General features: G+C 43.0%; 11 non-coding genes and 4 pseudogenes across 11 annotated transcripts; all 15 read left to right on the forward strand.

Moving 5' to 3' along the window:
* Positions 1-617: 617 nt before the first annotated feature.
* On the forward strand, positions 618-736 carry LOC148315422 (5S ribosomal RNA). The gene has a single exon (XR_015841063.1). It is a non-coding gene; the product is annotated as a 5S ribosomal RNA (ribosomal RNA).
* Positions 737-1,736: 1,000 nt separating this feature from the next.
* LOC148315423 (5S ribosomal RNA) lies at positions 1,737-1,855 on the forward strand. Its single transcript, XR_015841067.1, has one exon. It is a non-coding gene; the product is annotated as a 5S ribosomal RNA (ribosomal RNA).
* A 997-nt stretch (positions 1,856-2,852) lies between these two features.
* Positions 2,853-2,971, forward strand: LOC148315424 (5S ribosomal RNA; annotated as a pseudogene).
* Positions 2,972-3,963: 992 nt separating this feature from the next.
* On the forward strand, positions 3,964-4,082 carry LOC148315425 (5S ribosomal RNA). The gene has a single exon (XR_015841056.1). It is a non-coding gene; the product is annotated as a 5S ribosomal RNA (ribosomal RNA).
* Positions 4,083-5,075: 993 nt separating this feature from the next.
* On the forward strand, positions 5,076-5,194 carry LOC148315426 (5S ribosomal RNA). The gene has a single exon (XR_015841064.1). It is a non-coding gene; the product is annotated as a 5S ribosomal RNA (ribosomal RNA).
* A 1,000-nt stretch (positions 5,195-6,194) lies between these two features.
* Positions 6,195-6,313, forward strand: LOC148315427 (5S ribosomal RNA). Its single transcript, XR_015841068.1, has one exon. It is a non-coding gene; the product is annotated as a 5S ribosomal RNA (ribosomal RNA).
* A 997-nt stretch (positions 6,314-7,310) lies between these two features.
* LOC148315428 (5S ribosomal RNA) lies at positions 7,311-7,429 on the forward strand (annotated as a pseudogene).
* Positions 7,430-8,421: 992 nt separating this feature from the next.
* On the forward strand, positions 8,422-8,540 carry LOC148315429 (5S ribosomal RNA). The gene has a single exon (XR_015841057.1). It is a non-coding gene; the product is annotated as a 5S ribosomal RNA (ribosomal RNA).
* A 993-nt stretch (positions 8,541-9,533) lies between these two features.
* On the forward strand, positions 9,534-9,652 carry LOC148315430 (5S ribosomal RNA). Its single transcript, XR_015841065.1, has one exon. It is a non-coding gene; the product is annotated as a 5S ribosomal RNA (ribosomal RNA).
* Positions 9,653-10,652: 1,000 nt separating this feature from the next.
* LOC148315431 (5S ribosomal RNA) lies at positions 10,653-10,771 on the forward strand. The gene has a single exon (XR_015841069.1). It is a non-coding gene; the product is annotated as a 5S ribosomal RNA (ribosomal RNA).
* Positions 10,772-11,768: 997 nt separating this feature from the next.
* Positions 11,769-11,887, forward strand: LOC148315432 (5S ribosomal RNA; annotated as a pseudogene).
* A 992-nt stretch (positions 11,888-12,879) lies between these two features.
* Positions 12,880-12,998, forward strand: LOC148315433 (5S ribosomal RNA). The gene has a single exon (XR_015841058.1). It is a non-coding gene; the product is annotated as a 5S ribosomal RNA (ribosomal RNA).
* A 993-nt stretch (positions 12,999-13,991) lies between these two features.
* Positions 13,992-14,110, forward strand: LOC148315434 (5S ribosomal RNA). Its single transcript, XR_015841066.1, has one exon. It is a non-coding gene; the product is annotated as a 5S ribosomal RNA (ribosomal RNA).
* A 1,000-nt stretch (positions 14,111-15,110) lies between these two features.
* Positions 15,111-15,229, forward strand: LOC148315435 (5S ribosomal RNA). The gene has a single exon (XR_015841071.1). It is a non-coding gene; the product is annotated as a 5S ribosomal RNA (ribosomal RNA).
* Positions 15,230-16,226: 997 nt separating this feature from the next.
* Positions 16,227-16,345, forward strand: LOC148315436 (5S ribosomal RNA; annotated as a pseudogene).
* The last annotated feature ends 2,774 nt before the right edge of the window (positions 16,346-19,119 follow it).

Below are 19,119 nucleotides of genomic sequence, written 5' to 3' on the forward strand. Positions count from 1 at the left end.
GGAAGTATAGTTAATGTGGCAATTAGCAGGTGTGGAGAAGCTTCATTCATTTTTTTTAGCTTCACTGGATATATCATTGGTTCTTATTTTATTAGTTCCACTTTATTCTTCCATTTATTCCAATTTAATTTAAATAATGTCAAATAAATGGTACATGACCATGGGTGGATAGCAGTGAACGCCCCCCCCAAGTTATTGGTGTATATATTGGTGGTACGGGGCTGGTATAATATTAGTGCCCCCATGTGGTCCGAATGTGTAGCTACGGAGCCACACACAAGTCTCCTGACACGCATTTGCAAATCAGCACACGCATTTGCGAGTCGTCCGCGGCAGGACTGTAGCAAACGTCACCTGTAAGAAAAGGTCCCGTTTTTACAGGTCGCCCATCTACGGATTTTTGTCCGCATTTAACCATGTGTATGTGCCAACAAATCATTGTACACATTTGCTGATATTTGTCATATATCTGTGACTTCAATCATGCATTGTAGATTGTTGTGACACATTTGTGACTGTGGTTATAGTTTCAGATTCTTGTTACGTGTTTTTGGATTGAAGTATTTGCCACAATAAAGACAACATGTATAAAATGCAAAATTTTGAAAGGAATACTCGCTTACGGCCATACTACCCTGAGAACGCCCGATCTCGTCCGATCTCGGAAGATAAGCAGGGTCGGGCCTGGTTAGTACTTGGATGGGAGACCGCCTGGGAATACCAGGTGCTGTAAGCTTTTGCACCGCAAAAAATAAATAAATAAAAAAAACTTTGACAAATCTAAGCAAGTATGCGAGCTGCTTTTTTATAAATTTCCACATATTCGCCTGACAGGCTGAGAGCACAAATTGCCAACATTCAGCGTCCCCTGCCTTTGGGTGTTGCTACAGTCTCGCCGTGGACGACTCGCAAATGCGTGTGGCAATTTGCAAATGCGTGTCTGGAGACTTGACTGTGGCTCCGGAGCCACACATTAAGACCAAAAGGGTACCCTCGGAGTCTACAGGTGTAGCAGACATATGACCCGATGCAGTCCGGTTGGTTTGGTGCAGTGAGTGTTTACTAAATAAAAAGTTAATGAATCAATTTTAAAAAATGGCGTTTACTGAATGCAATAAAGGGAAGTATAGTTAATGTGGCAATTAGCAGGTGTGGAGAAGCTTTATTCATTTTTTTTAGCTTCACTGGTTATATCATTGGTTCTTATTTTATTAGTTCCACTTTATTCTTCCATTTATTCCAATTTAATTTAAATAATGTCAAATAAATGGTACATGACCATGGGTGGATAGCAGTGAACGCCCCCCCAAGTTATTGGTGTATATATTGGTGGTACGGGGCTGGTATAATATTAGTGCCCCCATGTGGTCCGAATGTGTAGCTACGGAGCCACACACAAGTCTCCTGACACGCATTTGCAAATCAGCACACGCATTTGCGAGTCGTCCGCGGCAGGACTGTAGCAAACGTCACCTGTAAGAAAAGGTCCCGTTTTTACAGGTCGCCCATCTACGGATTTTTGTCCGCATTTAACCATGTGTATGTGCCAACAAATCATTGTACACATTTGCTGATATTTGTCATATATCTGTGACTTCAATCATGCATTGTAGATTGTTGTGACACATTTGTGACTGTGGTTATAGTTTCAGATTCTTGTTACGTATTTTTGGATTGAAGTATTTGCCACAATAAAGACAACATGTATAAAATGCAAAATTTTGAAAGGAATTCTCGCTTACGGCCATACTACCCTGAGAACGCCCGATCTCGTCCGATCTCGGAAGCTAAGCAGGGTGGGGCCTGGTTAGTACTTGGATGGGAGACCGCCTGGGAATACCAGGTGCTGTAAGCTTTTGCACCGCAAAAATAAAAAAAACTTTTGACAAATGTAAGCAAGTATGCGAGCTGCTTTTTTATAAATTTCCACATATTCGCCTCACAGGCTGAGAGCACAAAATGCCAACATTCAGCGTCCCCTGCCTTTGGGTGTTGCTACAGTCTCGCCGTGGACGACTCGCAAATGCGTGTGGCAATTTGCAAATGCGTGTCTGGAGACTTGAGTGTGGCTCCGGAGCTCCACATTAAGACCAAAAGGGGACTCTCGTAGTCTACAGGTGTAGCAGACAGATGACCCGATGCAGTCCGGTTGGGTTGGTGCAGTGAGTGTTTACTAAATAAAAAGTTAATGAATCAATTTTAAAAAATGGTGTTTACTGAATGCAATAAAGGGAAGTTTAGTTAATGTGGCAATTAGAAGGTTAGAGAAGCTTCATTCATTTTTTTTAGCTTCACTGGTTATATCATTTGTTTTTATTTTATTAGTTCCACTTTATTCTTCCATTTATTCCAATTTAATTTAAATAATGTCAAATAAATGGTACATGACCATGGGTGGATCGGAGTGAACGCCACCCCTTGTTATTGGTGTATATATTGGTGGTACGGGGCTGGTATAATATTAGTGCCCCCATGTGGTCCGAACGTGTAGCTACGGAGCCACACACAAGTCTCCTGACACGCATTTGCAAATCAGCACACGCATTTGCGAGTCGTCCGCGGCAGGACTGTAGCAAACGTCACCTGTAAGAACACAGCCAATCAAAAGGTCCCGTTTTCGCCCATCTACGGATTTTTGTCCGCATTTAACCATGTGTATGTGCCAACAAACCATTGTACACATTTGCTGATATTTGTCATATATCTGTGACTTCAATCATGCATTGTAGATTGTTGTGACACATTTGTGACTGTGGTTATAGTTTCAGATTCTTGTTACGTATTTTTGGATTGGAGTATTTGCCACAATAAAGACCACATGTATAAAATGCAAAATTTTGAAAGGAATTGTCGCTTACGGCCATACTACCCTGAGAACGCCCGATCTCGTCCGATCTCCGAAGCTAAGCCGGTTCGGGCCTGGTTAGCACTTGGATGGGAGACCGCCTGGGAATACCAGGTGCTGTAAGCTTTTGCACTGCAAAAAAAAAAAAAACTTTTGACAAATGTAAGCAAGTATGCGAGCTGCTTTTTTATAAATTTCCACATATTCGCCTGACAGGCTGAGAGCACAAAATGCCAACATTCAGCGTCCCCTGCCTTTGGGTGTTGCTACAGTCTCGCCGTGGACGACTCGCAAATGCGTGTGGCAATTTGCAAATGCGTGTCTGGAGACTTGAGTGTGGCTCCGGAGCTCCACATTAAGACCAAAAGGGGACTCTCGTAGTCTACAGGTGTAGCAGACAGATGACCCGATGCAGTCCGGTTGGGTTGGTGCAGTGAGTGTTTACTAAATAAAAAGTTAATGAATCAATTTTAAAAAATGGTGTTTACTGAATGCAATAAAGGGAAGTATAGTTAATGTGGCAATTAGCAGGTGTGGAGAAGCTTCATTCATTTTTTTTAGCTTCACTGGTTATATCATTGGTTCTTATTTTATTAGTTCCACTTTATTCTTCCATTTATTCCAATTTAATTTAAATAATGTCAAATAAATGGTACATGACCATGGGTGGATAGCAGTGAACGCCCCCCCAAGTTATTGGTGTATATATTGGTGGTACGAGGCTGGTATAATATTAGTGCCCCCATGTGGTCCGAATGTGTAGCTACGGAGCCACACACAAGTCTCCTGACACGCATTTGCAAATCAGCACACGCATTTGCGAATCGTCCGCGGCAGGACTGTAGCAAACGTCACCTGTAAGAAAAGGTCCCGTTTTTACAGGTCGCCCATCTACGGATTTTTGTCCGCATTTAACCATGTGTATGTGCCAACAAATCATTGTACACATTTGCTGATATTTGTCATATATCTGTGACTTCAATCACGCATTGTAGATTGTTGTGACACATTTGTGACTGTGGTTATAGTTTCAGATTCTTGTTACGTGTTTTTGGATTGAAGTATTTGCCACAATAAAGACAACATGTATAAAATGCAAAATTTTGAAAGGAATACTCGCTTACGGCCATACTACCCTGAGAACGCCCGATCTCGTCCGATCTCGGAAGATAAGCAGGGTCGGGCCTGGTTAGTACTTGGATGGGAGACCACCTGGGAATACCAGGTGCTGTAAGCTTTTGCACCGCAAAAATAAAAAAAACTTTTGACAAATGTAAGCAAGTATGCGAGCTGCTTTTTTATAAATTTCCACATATTCGCCTGACAGGCTGAGAGCACAAATTGCCAACATTCAGCGTCCCCTGCCTTTGGGTGTTGCTACAGTCTCGCCGTGGACGACTCGCAAATGCGTGTGGCAATTTGCAAATGCGTGTCTGGAGACTTGAGTGTGGCTCCGGAGCTCCACATTAAGACCAAAAGGGGACTCTCGTAGTCTACAGGTGTAGCAGACAGATGACCCGATGCAGTCCGGTTGGGTTGGTGCAGTGAGTGTTTACTAAATAAAAAGTTAATGAATCAATTTAAAAAAATGGTGTTTACTGAATGCAATAAAGGGAAGTATAGTTAATGTGGCAATTAGCAGGTGTGGAGAAGCTTCATTCATTTTTTTTAGCTTCACTGGATATATCATTGGTTCTTATTTTATTAGTTCCACTTTATTCTTCCATTTATTCCAATTTAATTTAAATAATGTCAAATAAATGGTACATGACCATGGGTGGATAGCAGTGAACGCCCCCCCCAAGTTATTGGTGTATATATTGGTGGTACGGGGCTGGTATAATATTAGTGCCCCCATGTGGTCCGAATGTGTAGCTACGGAGCCACACACAAGTCTCCTGACACGCATTTGCAAATCAGCACACGCATTTGCGAGTCGTCCGCGGCAGGACTGTAGCAAACGTCACCTGTAAGAAAAGGTCCCGTTTTTACAGGTCGCCCATCTACGGATTTTTGTCCGCATTTAACCATGTGTATGTGCCAACAAATCATTGTACACATTTGCTGATATTTGTCATATATCTGTGACTTCAATCATGCATTGTAGATTGTTGTGACACATTTGTGACTGTGGTTATAGTTTCAGATTCTTGTTACGTGTTTTTGGATTGAAGTATTTGCCACAATAAAGACAACATGTATAAAATGCAAAATTTTGAAAGGAATACTCGCTTACGGCCATACTACCCTGAGAACGCCCGATCTCGTCCGATCTCGGAAGATAAGCAGGGTCGGGCCTGGTTAGTACTTGGATGGGAGACCGCCTGGGAATACCAGGTGCTGTAAGCTTTTGCACCGCAAAAAATAAATAAATAAAAAAAACTTTGACAAATCTAAGCAAGTATGCGAGCTGCTTTTTTATAAATTTCCACATATTCGCCTGACAGGCTGAGAGCACAAATTGCCAACATTCAGCGTCCCCTGCCTTTGGGTGTTGCTACAGTCTCGCCGTGGACGACTCGCAAATGCGTGTGGCAATTTGCAAATGCGTGTCTGGAGACTTGACTGTGGCTCCGGAGCCACACATTAAGACCAAAAGGGTACCCTCGGAGTCTACAGGTGTAGCAGACATATGACCCGATGCAGTCCGGTTGGTTTGGTGCAGTGAGTGTTTACTAAATAAAAAGTTAATGAATCAATTTTAAAAAATGGCGTTTACTGAATGCAATAAAGGGAAGTATAGTTAATGTGGCAATTAGCAGGTGTGGAGAAGCTTTATTCATTTTTTTTAGCTTCACTGGTTATATCATTGGTTCTTATTTTATTAGTTCCACTTTATTCTTCCATTTATTCCAATTTAATTTAAATAATGTCAAATAAATGGTACATGACCATGGGTGGATAGCAGTGAACGCCCCCCCAAGTTATTGGTGTATATATTGGTGGTACGGGGCTGGTATAATATTAGTGCCCCCATGTGGTCCGAATGTGTAGCTACGGAGCCACACACAAGTCTCCTGACACGCATTTGCAAATCAGCACACGCATTTGCGAGTCGTCCGCGGCAGGACTGTAGCAAACGTCACCTGTAAGAAAAGGTCCCGTTTTTACAGGTCGCCCATCTACGGATTTTTGTCCGCATTTAACCATGTGTATGTGCCAACAAATCATTGTACACATTTGCTGATATTTGTCATATATCTGTGACTTCAATCATGCATTGTAGATTGTTGTGACACATTTGTGACTGTGGTTATAGTTTCAGATTCTTGTTACGTATTTTTGGATTGAAGTATTTGCCACAATAAAGACAACATGTATAAAATGCAAAATTTTGAAAGGAATTCTCGCTTACGGCCATACTACCCTGAGAACGCCCGATCTCGTCCGATCTCGGAAGCTAAGCAGGGTGGGGCCTGGTTAGTACTTGGATGGGAGACCGCCTGGGAATACCAGGTGCTGTAAGCTTTTGCACCGCAAAAATAAAAAAAACTTTTGACAAATGTAAGCAAGTATGCGAGCTGCTTTTTTATAAATTTCCACATATTCGCCTCACAGGCTGAGAGCACAAAATGCCAACATTCAGCGTCCCCTGCCTTTGGGTGTTGCTACAGTCTCGCCGTGGACGACTCGCAAATGCGTGTGGCAATTTGCAAATGCGTGTCTGGAGACTTGAGTGTGGCTCCGGAGCTCCACATTAAGACCAAAAGGGGACTCTCGTAGTCTACAGGTGTAGCAGACAGATGACCCGATGCAGTCCGGTTGGGTTGGTGCAGTGAGTGTTTACTAAATAAAAAGTTAATGAATCAATTTTAAAAAATGGTGTTTACTGAATGCAATAAAGGGAAGTTTAGTTAATGTGGCAATTAGAAGGTTAGAGAAGCTTCATTCATTTTTTTTAGCTTCACTGGTTATATCATTTGTTTTTATTTTATTAGTTCCACTTTATTCTTCCATTTATTCCAATTTAATTTAAATAATGTCAAATAAATGGTACATGACCATGGGTGGATCGGAGTGAACGCCACCCCTTGTTATTGGTGTATATATTGGTGGTACGGGGCTGGTATAATATTAGTGCCCCCATGTGGTCCGAACGTGTAGCTACGGAGCCACACACAAGTCTCCTGACACGCATTTGCAAATCAGCACACGCATTTGCGAGTCGTCCGCGGCAGGACTGTAGCAAACGTCACCTGTAAGAACACAGCCAATCAAAAGGTCCCGTTTTCGCCCATCTACGGATTTTTGTCCGCATTTAACCATGTGTATGTGCCAACAAACCATTGTACACATTTGCTGATATTTGTCATATATCTGTGACTTCAATCATGCATTGTAGATTGTTGTGACACATTTGTGACTGTGGTTATAGTTTCAGATTCTTGTTACGTATTTTTGGATTGGAGTATTTGCCACAATAAAGACCACATGTATAAAATGCAAAATTTTGAAAGGAATTGTCGCTTACGGCCATACTACCCTGAGAACGCCCGATCTCGTCCGATCTCCGAAGCTAAGCCGGTTCGGGCCTGGTTAGCACTTGGATGGGAGACCGCCTGGGAATACCAGGTGCTGTAAGCTTTTGCACTGCAAAAAAAAAAAAAACTTTTGACAAATGTAAGCAAGTATGCGAGCTGCTTTTTTATAAATTTCCACATATTCGCCTGACAGGCTGAGAGCACAAAATGCCAACATTCAGCGTCCCCTGCCTTTGGGTGTTGCTACAGTCTCGCCGTGGACGACTCGCAAATGCGTGTGGCAATTTGCAAATGCGTGTCTGGAGACTTGAGTGTGGCTCCGGAGCTCCACATTAAGACCAAAAGGGGACTCTCGTAGTCTACAGGTGTAGCAGACAGATGACCCGATGCAGTCCGGTTGGGTTGGTGCAGTGAGTGTTTACTAAATAAAAAGTTAATGAATCAATTTTAAAAAATGGTGTTTACTGAATGCAATAAAGGGAAGTATAGTTAATGTGGCAATTAGCAGGTGTGGAGAAGCTTCATTCATTTTTTTTAGCTTCACTGGTTATATCATTGGTTCTTATTTTATTAGTTCCACTTTATTCTTCCATTTATTCCAATTTAATTTAAATAATGTCAAATAAATGGTACATGACCATGGGTGGATAGCAGTGAACGCCCCCCCAAGTTATTGGTGTATATATTGGTGGTACGAGGCTGGTATAATATTAGTGCCCCCATGTGGTCCGAATGTGTAGCTACGGAGCCACACACAAGTCTCCTGACACGCATTTGCAAATCAGCACACGCATTTGCGAATCGTCCGCGGCAGGACTGTAGCAAACGTCACCTGTAAGAAAAGGTCCCGTTTTTACAGGTCGCCCATCTACGGATTTTTGTCCGCATTTAACCATGTGTATGTGCCAACAAATCATTGTACACATTTGCTGATATTTGTCATATATCTGTGACTTCAATCACGCATTGTAGATTGTTGTGACACATTTGTGACTGTGGTTATAGTTTCAGATTCTTGTTACGTGTTTTTGGATTGAAGTATTTGCCACAATAAAGACAACATGTATAAAATGCAAAATTTTGAAAGGAATACTCGCTTACGGCCATACTACCCTGAGAACGCCCGATCTCGTCCGATCTCGGAAGATAAGCAGGGTCGGGCCTGGTTAGTACTTGGATGGGAGACCACCTGGGAATACCAGGTGCTGTAAGCTTTTGCACCGCAAAAATAAAAAAAACTTTTGACAAATGTAAGCAAGTATGCGAGCTGCTTTTTTATAAATTTCCACATATTCGCCTGACAGGCTGAGAGCACAAATTGCCAACATTCAGCGTCCCCTGCCTTTGGGTGTTGCTACAGTCTCGCCGTGGACGACTCGCAAATGCGTGTGGCAATTTGCAAATGCGTGTCTGGAGACTTGAGTGTGGCTCCGGAGCTCCACATTAAGACCAAAAGGGGACTCTCGTAGTCTACAGGTGTAGCAGACAGATGACCCGATGCAGTCCGGTTGGGTTGGTGCAGTGAGTGTTTACTAAATAAAAAGTTAATGAATCAATTTAAAAAAATGGTGTTTACTGAATGCAATAAAGGGAAGTATAGTTAATGTGGCAATTAGCAGGTGTGGAGAAGCTTCATTCATTTTTTTTAGCTTCACTGGATATATCATTGGTTCTTATTTTATTAGTTCCACTTTATTCTTCCATTTATTCCAATTTAATTTAAATAATGTCAAATAAATGGTACATGACCATGGGTGGATAGCAGTGAACGCCCCCCCCAAGTTATTGGTGTATATATTGGTGGTACGGGGCTGGTATAATATTAGTGCCCCCATGTGGTCCGAATGTGTAGCTACGGAGCCACACACAAGTCTCCTGACACGCATTTGCAAATCAGCACACGCATTTGCGAGTCGTCCGCGGCAGGACTGTAGCAAACGTCACCTGTAAGAAAAGGTCCCGTTTTTACAGGTCGCCCATCTACGGATTTTTGTCCGCATTTAACCATGTGTATGTGCCAACAAATCATTGTACACATTTGCTGATATTTGTCATATATCTGTGACTTCAATCATGCATTGTAGATTGTTGTGACACATTTGTGACTGTGGTTATAGTTTCAGATTCTTGTTACGTGTTTTTGGATTGAAGTATTTGCCACAATAAAGACAACATGTATAAAATGCAAAATTTTGAAAGGAATACTCGCTTACGGCCATACTACCCTGAGAACGCCCGATCTCGTCCGATCTCGGAAGATAAGCAGGGTCGGGCCTGGTTAGTACTTGGATGGGAGACCGCCTGGGAATACCAGGTGCTGTAAGCTTTTGCACCGCAAAAAATAAATAAATAAAAAAAACTTTGACAAATCTAAGCAAGTATGCGAGCTGCTTTTTTATAAATTTCCACATATTCGCCTGACAGGCTGAGAGCACAAATTGCCAACATTCAGCGTCCCCTGCCTTTGGGTGTTGCTACAGTCTCGCCGTGGACGACTCGCAAATGCGTGTGGCAATTTGCAAATGCGTGTCTGGAGACTTGACTGTGGCTCCGGAGCCACACATTAAGACCAAAAGGGTACCCTCGGAGTCTACAGGTGTAGCAGACATATGACCCGATGCAGTCCGGTTGGGTTGGTGCAGTGAGTGTTTACTAAATAAAAAGTTAATGAATCAATTTTAAAAAATGGCGTTTACTGAATGCAATAAAGGGAAGTATAGTTAATGTGGCAATTAGCAGGTGTGGAGAAGCTTTATTCATTTTTTTTAGCTTCACTGGTTATATCATTGGTTCTTATTTTATTAGTTCCACTTTATTCTTCCATTTATTCCAATTTAATTTAAATAATGTCAAATAAATGGTACATGACCATGGGTGGATAGCAGTGAACGCCCCCCCAAGTTATTGGTGTATATATTGGTGGTACGGGGCTGGTATAATATTAGTGCCCCCATGTGGTCCGAATGTGTAGCTACGGAGCCACACACAAGTCTCCTGACACGCATTTGCAAATCAGCACACGCATTTGCGAGTCGTCCGCGGCAGGACTGTAGCAAACGTCACCTGTAAGAAAAGGTCCCGTTTTTACAGGTCGCCCATCTACGGATTTTTGTCCGCATTTAACCATGTGTATGTGCCAACAAATCATTGTACACATTTGCTGATATTTGTCATATATCTGTGACTTCAATCATGCATTGTAGATTGTTGTGACACATTTGTGACTGTGGTTATAGTTTCAGATTCTTGTTACGTATTTTTGGATTGAAGTATTTGCCACAATAAAGACAACATGTATAAAATGCAAAATTTTGAAAGGAATTCTCGCTTACGGCCATACTACCCTGAGAACGCCCGATCTCGTCCGATCTCGGAAGCTAAGCAGGGTGGGGCCTGGTTAGTACTTGGATGGGAGACCGCCTGGGAATACCAGGTGCTGTAAGCTTTTGCACCGCAAAAATAAAAAAAACTTTTGACAAATGTAAGCAAGTATGCGAGCTGCTTTTTTATAAATTTCCACATATTCGCCTCACAGGCTGAGAGCACAAAATGCCAACATTCAGCGTCCCCTGCCTTTGGGTGTTGCTACAGTCTCGCCGTGGACGACTCGCAAATGCGTGTGGCAATTTGCAAATGCGTGTCTGGAGACTTGAGTGTGGCTCCGGAGCTCCACATTAAGACCAAAAGGGGACTCTCGTAGTCTACAGGTGTAGCAGACAGATGACCCGATGCAGTCCGGTTGGGTTGGTGCAGTGAGTGTTTACTAAATAAAAAGTTAATGAATCAATTTTAAAAAATGGTGTTTACTGAATGCAATAAAGGGAAGTTTAGTTAATGTGGCAATTAGAAGGTTAGAGAAGCTTCATTCATTTTTTTTAGCTTCACTGGTTATATCATTTGTTTTTATTTTATTAGTTCCACTTTATTCTTCCATTTATTCCAATTTAATTTAAATAATGTCAAATAAATGGTACATGACCATGGGTGGATCGGAGTGAACGCCACCCCTTGTTATTGGTGTATATATTGGTGGTACGGGGCTGGTATAATATTAGTGCCCCCATGTGGTCCGAACGTGTAGCTACGGAGCCACACACAAGTCTCCTGACACGCATTTGCAAATCAGCACACGCATTTGCGAGTCGTCCGCGGCAGGACTGTAGCAAACGTCACCTGTAAGAACACAGCCAATCAAAAGGTCCCGTTTTCGCCCATCTACGGATTTTTGTCCGCATTTAACCATGTGTATGTGCCAACAAACCATTGTACACATTTGCTGATATTTGTCATATATCTGTGACTTCAATCATGCATTGTAGATTGTTGTGACACATTTGTGACTGTGGTTATAGTTTCAGATTCTTGTTACGTATTTTTGGATTGGAGTATTTGCCACAATAAAGACCACATGTATAAAATGCAAAATTTTGAAAGGAATTGTCGCTTACGGCCATACTACCCTGAGAACGCCCGATCTCGTCCGATCTCCGAAGCTAAGCCGGTTCGGGCCTGGTTAGCACTTGGATGGGAGACCGCCTGGGAATACCAGGTGCTGTAAGCTTTTGCACTGCAAAAAAAAAAAAAACTTTTGACAAATGTAAGCAAGTATGCGAGCTGCTTTTTTATAAATTTCCACATATTCGCCTGACAGGCTGAGAGCACAAAATGCCAACATTCAGCGTCCCCTGCCTTTGGGTGTTGCTACAGTCTCGCCGTGGACGACTCGCAAATGCGTGTGGCAATTTGCAAATGCGTGTCTGGAGACTTGAGTGTGGCTCCGGAGCTCCACATTAAGACCAAAAGGGGACTCTCGTAGTCTACAGGTGTAGCAGACAGATGACCCGATGCAGTCCGGTTGGGTTGGTGCAGTGAGTGTTTACTAAATAAAAAGTTAATGAATCAATTTTAAAAAATGGTGTTTACTGAATGCAATAAAGGGAAGTATAGTTAATGTGGCAATTAGCAGGTGTGGAGAAGCTTCATTCATTTTTTTTAGCTTCACTGGTTATATCATTGGTTCTTATTTTATTAGTTCCACTTTATTCTTCCATTTATTCCAATTTAATTTAAATAATGTCAAATAAATGGTACATGACCATGGGTGGATAGCAGTGAACGCCCCCCCAAGTTATTGGTGTATATATTGGTGGTACGAGGCTGGTATAATATTAGTGCCCCCATGTGGTCCGAATGTGTAGCTACGGAGCCACACACAAGTCTCCTGACACGCATTTGCAAATCAGCACACGCATTTGCGAATCGTCCGCGGCAGGACTGTAGCAAACGTCACCTGTAAGAAAAGGTCCCGTTTTTACAGGTCGCCCATCTACGGATTTTTGTCCGCATTTAACCATGTGTATGTGCCAACAAATCATTGTACACATTTGCTGATATTTGTCATATATCTGTGACTTCAATCACGCATTGTAGATTGTTGTGACACATTTGTGACTGTGGTTATAGTTTCAGATTCTTGTTACGTGTTTTTGGATTGAAGTATTTGCCACAATAAAGACAACATGTATAAAATGCAAAATTTTGAAAGGAATACTCGCTTACGGCCATACTACCCTGAGAACGCCCGATCTCGTCCGATCTCGGAAGATAAGCAGGGTCGGGCCTGGTTAGTACTTGGATGGGAGACCACCTGGGAATACCAGGTGCTGTAAGCTTTTGCACCGCAAAAATAAAAAAAACTTTTGACAAATGTAAGCAAGTATGCGAGCTGCTTTTTTATAAATTTCCACATATTCGCCTGACAGGCTGAGAGCACAAATTGCCAACATTCAGCGTCCCCTGCCTTTGGGTGTTGCTACAGTCTCGCCGTGGACGACTCGCAAATGCGTGTGGCAATTTGCAAATGCGTGTCTGGAGACTTGAGTGTGGCTCCGGAGCTCCACATTAAGACCAAAAGGGGACTCTCGTAGTCTACAGGTGTAGCAGACAGATGACCCGATGCAGTCCGGTTGGGTTGGTGCAGTGAGTGTTTACTAAATAAAAAGTTAATGAATCAATTTAAAAAAATGGTGTTTACTGAATGCAATAAAGGGAAGTATAGTTAATGTGGCAATTAGCAGGTGTGGAGAAGCTTCATTCATTTTTTTTAGCTTCACTGGATATATCATTGGTTCTTATTTTATTAGTTCCACTTTATTCTTCCATTTATTCCAATTTAATTTAAATAATGTCAAATAAATGGTACATGACCATGGGTGGATAGCAGTGAACGCCCCCCCCAAGTTATTGGTGTATATATTGGTGGTACGGGGCTGGTATAATATTAGTGCCCCCATGTGGTCCGAATGTGTAGCTACGGAGCCACACACAAGTCTCCTGACACGCATTTGCAAATCAGCACACGCATTTGCGAGTCGTCCGCGGCAGGACTGTAGCAAACGTCACCTGTAAGAAAAGGTCCCGTTTTTACAGGTCGCCCATCTACGGATTTTTGTCCGCATTTAACCATGTGTATGTGCCAACAAATCATTGTACACATTTGCTGATATTTGTCATATATCTGTGACTTCAATCATGCATTGTAGATTGTTGTGACACATTTGTGACTGTGGTTATAGTTTCAGATTCTTGTTACGTGTTTTTGGATTGAAGTATTTGCCACAATAAAGACAACATGTATAAAATGCAAAATTTTGAAAGGAATACTCGCTTACGGCCATACTACCCTGAGAACGCCCGATCTCGTCCGATCTCGGAAGATAAGCAGGGTCGGGCCTGGTTAGTACTTGGATGGGAGACCGCCTGGGAATACCAGGTGCTGTAAGCTTTTGCACCGCAAAAAATAAATAAATAAAAAAAACTTTGACAAATCTAAGCAAGTATGCGAGCTGCTTTTTTATAAATTTCCACATATTCGCCTGACAGGCTGAGAGCACAAATTGCCAACATTCAGCGTCCCCTGCCTTTGGGTGTTGCTACAGTCTCGCCGTGGACGACTCGCAAATGCGTGTGGCAATTTGCAAATGCGTGTCTGGAGACTTGACTGTGGCTCCGGAGCCACACATTAAGACCAAAAGGGTACCCTCGGAGTCTACAGGTGTAGCAGACATATGACCCGATGCAGTCCGGTTGGGTTGGTGCAGTGAGTGTTTACTAAATAAAAAGTTAATGAATCAATTTTAAAAAATGGCGTTTACTGAATGCAATAAAGGGAAGTATAGTTAATGTGGCAATTAGCAGGTGTGGAGAAGCTTTATTCATTTTTTTTAGCTTCACTGGTTATATCATTGGTTCTTATTTTATTAGTTCCACTTTATTCTTCCATTTATTCCAATTTAATTTAAATAATGTCAAATAAATGGTACATGACCATGGGTGGATAGCAGTGAACGCCCCCCCAAGTTATTGGTGTATATATTGGTGGTACGGGGCTGGTATAATATTAGTGCCCCCATGTGGTCCGAATGTGTAGCTACGGAGCCACACACAAGTCTCCTGACACGCATTTGCAAATCAGCACACGCATTTGCGAGTCGTCCGCGGCAGGACTGTAGCAAACGTCACCTGTAAGAAAAGGTCCCGTTTTTACAGGTCGCCCATCTACGGATTTTTGTCCGCATTTAACCATGTGTATGTGCCAACAAATCATTGTACACATTTGCTGATATTTGTCATATATCTGTGACTTCAATCATGCATTGTAGATTGTTGTGACACATTTGTGACTGTGGTTATAGTTTCAGATTCTTGTTACGTATTTTTGGATTGAAGTATTTGCCACAATAAAGACAACATGTATAAAATGCAAAATTTTGAAAGGAATTCTCGCTTACGGCCATACTACCCTGAGAACGCCCGATCTCGTCCGATCTCGGAAGCTAAGCAGGGTGGGGCCTGGTTAGTACTTGGATGGGAGACCGCCTGGGAATACCAGGTGCTGTAAGCTTTTGCACCGCAAAAATAAAAAAAACTTTTGACAAATGTAAGCAAGTATGCGAGCTGCTTTTTTATAAATTTCCACATATTCGCCTCACAGGCTGAGAGCACAAAATGCCAACATTCAGCGTCCCCTGCCTTTGGGTGTTGCTACAGTCTCGCCGTGGACGACTCGCAAATGCGTGTGGCAATTTGCAAATGCGTGTCTGGAGACTTGAGTGTGGCTCCGGAGCTCCACATTAAGACCAAAAGGGGACTCTCGTAGTCTACAGGTGTAGCAGACAGATGACCCGATGCAGTCCGGTTGGGTTGGTGCAGTGAGTGTTTACTAAATAAAAAGTTAATGAATCAATTTTAAAAAATGGTGTTTACTGAATGCAATAAAGGGAAGTTTAGTTAATGTGGCAATTAGAAGGTTAGAGAAGCTTCATTCATTTTTTTTAGCTTCACTGGTTATATCATTTGTTTTTATTTTATTAGTTCCACTTTATTCTTCCATTTATTCCAATTTAATTTAAATAATGTCAAATAAATGGTACATGACCATGGGTGGATCGGAGTGAACGCCACCCCTTGTTATTGGTGTATATATTGGTGGTACGGGGCTGGTATAATATTAGTGCCCCCATGTGGTCCGAACGTGTAGCTACGGAGCCACACACAAGTCTCCTGACACGCATTTGCAAATCAGCACACGCATTTGCGAGTCGTCCGCGGCAGGACTGTAGCAAACGTCACCTGTAAGAACACAGCCAATCAAAAGGTCCCGTTTTCGCCCATCTACGGATTTTTGTCCGCATTTAACCATGTGTATGTGCCAACAAACCATTGTACACATTTGCTGATATTTGTCATATATCTGTGACTTCAATCATGCATTGTAGATTGTTGTGACACATTTGTGACTGTGGTTATAGTTTCAGATTCTTGTTACGTATTTTTGGATTGGAGTATTTGCCACAATAAAGACCACATGTATAAAATGCAAAATTTTGAAAGGAATTGTCGCTTACGGCCATACTACCCTGAGAACGCCCGATCTCGTCCGATCTCCGAAGCTAAGCCGGTTCGGGCCTGGTTAGCACTTGGATGGGAGACCGCCTGGGAATACCAGGTGCTGTAAGCTTTTGCACTGCAAAAAAAAAAAAAAACTTTTGACAAATGTAAGCAAGTATGCGAGCTGCTTTTTTATAAATTTCCACATATTCGCCTGACAGGCTGAGAGCACAAAATGCCAACATTCAGCGTCCCCTGCCTTTGGGTGTTGCTACATTCTCGCCGTGGACGACTCGCAAATGCGTGTGGCAATTTGCAAATGCGTGTCTGGAGACTTGAGTGTGGCTCCGGAGCTCCACATTAAGACCAAAAGGGGACTCTCGTAGTCTACAGGTGTAGCAGACAGATGACCCGATGCAGTCCGGTTGGGTTGGTGCAGTGAGTGTTTACTAAATAAAAAGTTAATGAATCAATTTTAAAAAATGGTGTTTACTGAATGCAATAAAGGGAAGTTTAGTTAATGTGGCAATTAGCAGGTGTGGAGAAGCTTCATTCATTTTTTTTAGCTTCACTGGTTATATCATTGGTTCTTATTTTATTAGTTCCACGTTATTCTTCCATTTATTCCAATTTAATTGAAATAATGTCAAATAAATGGTACATGACCATGGGTGGATCGGAGTGAACGCCACCCCTTGTTATTGGTGTATGTATTGGTGGTACGGGGCTGGTATAATATTAGTGCCCCCATGTGGTCCGAACGTGTAGCTACGGAGCCACACACAAGTCTCCTGACACGCATTTGCGAGTCGTCCGCGGCAGGACTGTGGCAAACGTTGTAACAATATGGTATGCTGTGTTATCAGGTGCATCAGTAGGGGGCACTGCAGGGCAGTTGGATGTGTGTAAGCCTGTTGTTATGACTGCAGGGCATTCGAGGAACACGTTGTTGGAAATAAACGCTGGCCAAGTTGGGTCAGAGCAAAGAAACTGGACTTGTATCTTTTCTTAGAAAACCCCACTTAAACATGGTGGCAGCGGCGGAGGATTTTGCCGGATTTTTTTGGTAAATCGTTGTTTCCACCGAGGAGACGACAAGACGCTAACGATTAGCGGAGGTTAGCATCGCCAGGCAAGCTCCGAGCATGGACGGGCTGAAAGCGCCACAAACGTTGTGTTTGGACTCCAGCCATTTGTCCAAAACGTGGAAGGCGTGGAGGGACGAGTTTCAACTTTATGTTGGATTAACTGTTGCCGAGGATGACGAGAAGAGGCGGGTGCGGCTCTTCAGGTACCTGGTCGGCGAGGGCGGCAGGGAGCTGCTCGATACGCTCATGGGGGACACAGCGCAGGCGGAGTGGACGTTGGAAGACATGATTGAGAAATTCGACACCTATTGCAGTCCAGCGGTGAATGAAACTGTGGAGAGGTACAAATTTTTCACGAGGAACCAAGGACCCAGTGAGTCTATTGACAACTATGTTACCGAATTGAAGCTGCTTGCTAAGACATGTAACTTTGCCAACTTGAGAGACTCCCTCATTCGAGACAGAATCGTGTGCGGCATTTGTGACGCCAACATGCGGGAAAGATTACTGAGGGAAAAGGCTTTGACTTTGGATGCTTGCCTTCAGCTGTGCAGAGCAGCGGAGCTGTCCCGGGAAAATTGCAGGACCATTGCTGGACAAGTGGAGGAAGTTCATGTCGTCCACGGAGCTTCACGCCAGCAGCAAGGACAGAAAGACAACATGGTGGATTGCAAGTACTGTGGTCGGACGCACGAGAGGAGCAAATACAAATGTCCGGCTTTTGGCAAGAAATGCAAAAAGTGTGGTTCGGACAACCATTTTGCGGCAAAATGTAAAGCTCGCACGGAAGTCAAGCGAAAGACGTCGATTCACTGTGTAGAGGACGTTGAAAGTGAATATGAGGACATTCTGTGTGTTAGAGAGGTGACAAAACTTGAAAATGTGAATACCATAAGCTCTAACAAGGAAAGTGACACAAAGCTGTTTGCAGGCATGCTCTTGGGGAAAAATATGGTAAAGTTCCAAATTGATTGCGGCGCTACATGTAACGTATTACCCGTTAACCTGCTGAACACGGATGCGAGACTGGATGAGACGACGTCAGTACTAGTGATGTATAATGGTAGCAAGGTGAAACCACTGGGCAAGTGTAAAGTTAAGCTGAGGAACCCAAGAAACCAGAAACTGTATCGGCTAGAGTTCCAAGTAGTGGATGAGGACTGCACTGTCCCACTTATAGGAAAAAGAGCCAGTGAGGCTATGAAGCTTATCAAGGTGCATTATGAAAATATCATGGCAATGGACAGTATTGTGACAACAGAGAAAGAGACAAAAGGAGAGTGGACATTCGAACAGATTAAGATGGACTTTGCAGATGTGTTCTCAGGAGATGGGTGTCTGGAAGGAGAGTACACAATGGAAGTGGACAAGAGTGTCAAACCAGTACAGCTGCCAAAGCGACGTGTGCCTGTCGCCATGCTGAAGCCACTGAAGGAGGAGCTTCAAGACCTCGAGCGCAGAGGTATTATCGCACCTGTTGACTGTAGCACCGATTGGATCAGCAGCATGGTGGTAGTACAAAAACAAAATGGCAGGCCAAGAATATGCATTGATCCAAAGCCCTTAAACAAGGCTCTCAAGCGCAGTCACTTCCCATTGGCAACTATTGAAGATGTACTCCCAGACTTGTCTAAAGCTAGACTGTTCACAGTGTGTGATGTTAAAAGTGGTTTCTGGCATGTCAAACTTGAAGAGAAGTCTAGCTACCTGACCACATTCTCCACCCCATTTGGGCGCTACAGATGGCTCCGGATGCCCATGGGGATTAGTCCGGCACCTGAGGTTTTCCAGAGGAAATTGAATCAAGCATTGGATG

The sequence above is a fragment of the Idiotropiscis lumnitzeri genome, unplaced genomic scaffold (assembly GCF_059441095.1).
Source record: "Idiotropiscis lumnitzeri isolate Australia: NSW breed Sydney's pygmy pipehorse unplaced genomic scaffold, RoL_Ilum_1.0 HiC_scaffold_114, whole genome shotgun sequence".
Classification (NCBI taxonomy): domain Eukaryota; kingdom Metazoa; phylum Chordata; class Actinopteri; order Syngnathiformes; family Syngnathidae; genus Idiotropiscis; species Idiotropiscis lumnitzeri.